Below are 1976 nucleotides of genomic sequence, written 5' to 3'. Positions count from 1 at the left end.
TGACGCCATGTGTAACGTCCCTGGGCAAGACTGTTTTTGCACCGTGATAGAATGTGCCTTAGGGTGGCTGGCGTTGAACAAAGGGCACACCCTGGGTCTTCACAAAACCACTGGTGAAGGTTGACTGGTGTTGGAAGAACGTCATATGTAGCTCTTATTATAAAGCTCAACTGCCTCGCTTCCATGGCCCACATATCCTTCCAGCTGATCTTCCTCCTCTCCACACTGTCCCATAGGGTGGATCTTAAATTACCTTTTTTAGATGTTCTTGAGTCTCACCCCCCAATTATGTTCCAATGTACAAAAAACTGCATTGGTTAAAATTTGGTTGAATTTCAAGCATATTTAGAGGTAGCTCAATCAAGTCAAAGATTGTACATTTTATTGGTCAAAATCGAATTGCACTGCAGGCACATTTAAGTTATACATTACACATTATTCTTATACTAAGCACAGAAATTATGTTCTAAATCTAAACACAAATCTGATTACATGTTTGTCATATGTCAAACCAGAATTAATGTATTGTAGGAAATAGCAAAGCAAAGAATGACAATTTGCTATTTTTCATTTAATGTGCACAATGACATGTCTTTATTGCACACTCTTCAATCATACTCACAACACACAACAAGCACACAGCCCCACTTCCTTGTTTACCCCCAAAACCCCTGAAAGTCACTGCAGTATTTAATAGTAATTCAGTAGTTACTGATCAATTAAAGTTTGTTTACGGCTATCGGGATACTTGTGCCGATGGTTCTGCACAATTTGCAGCAAGTATTGGAGTTGGGACTCAAGTAATGAGACCACAATATTCTTGTATTAGGGCAACCCCACTCTCTGCATGATCATTGACAACATTCATGGCCTTCACTACAGCCAGAGCTTCTTGGTAGTCCTCCCTGGGCTCCCACTCATCGGGATCAACGTCAAGGAAAAGGAAGTCATCTGGGAGATCCATCATCTTGAAAAGCACCTTGGATTTGGGAGACACAAAATCTTCAATGTTCTTCCTTGCAATTGTTCCAAGGTCAACAGTAATTCTCTTCATATGCCCCTGTTCATCATCTTCATTTCCATCTTTCATGGCTCTCACCATCAGCCTCTTTGTTTGCGCGCTCACTTGACTGTCAAACAATGCAAGTCTGACGATCTCTGGAGCCAAATACCATAAGTGATTGGAAAACATTTGAGAAGCAGCTTTAGACACCTCAGCATTTATTAATGAATATTCCAGCAACGATTTTAACAGCTGCCAAGTCATTTAGTGGAGCGCTGACAGCAACAGGTGCCATCATCCATGCCTTCACATAAATGCAAACTGCAAAAATGCACAAATCCATGCATGCTTTTTCTTCCCTGAGGGTCAGTTTGAATTGGCCATGAAACATCCAAATCTTCAAACAATAAATAACCTTTGCCATCCAACGGGCATGATGGGTAGCTCCTGGAGCTCTGAACCGGATACCTTGAGCAGCGAGGTATCCGGTTCATCAATAAATGCTGAGGTGTCTAAAGCTGCTTCTCAAAGGTTTTCCAATCACTTATGGTGAACAGGGGCATATGAAGAGAATTACTGTTGACCTTGGAACAATTGCAAGGAAGAACATTGAAGATTTTGTGTCTCCCAAATCCAAGGTGCTTTTCAAGATGATGGATCTCCCAGATGACTTCCTTGACGTTGATCCCGATGAGTGGGAGCCCAGGGTGGACTACCAAGAAGCTCTGGCTGTAGTGAAGGCCATGAATGTTGTCAATGATCATGCAGAGAGTGGGGTTGCCCTAATACAAGAATATTGTGGTCTCATTACTTGAGTCCCAACTCCAATACTTGCTGCAAATTGTGCAGAACCAGCACAAGTATCCCGATAGCCGTAAATAAACTTTAATTGATCAGTAACTACTGAATTACTATTAAATACTGCAGTGACTTTCGAGGGTTTGGGGGGTAAACAAGGAAGTGGGGCTGTGTG

This window comes from Nannobrachium achirus (genome assembly GCF_963921795.1).
Source record: "Nannobrachium achirus genome assembly, chromosome: 1".
Taxonomy (NCBI): Eukaryota; Metazoa; Chordata; class Actinopteri; order Myctophiformes; family Myctophidae; genus Nannobrachium; species Nannobrachium achirus.
The sequence above is the reverse complement of the archived record's forward strand: the minus strand, read 5'-3'. Positions refer to the sequence as shown.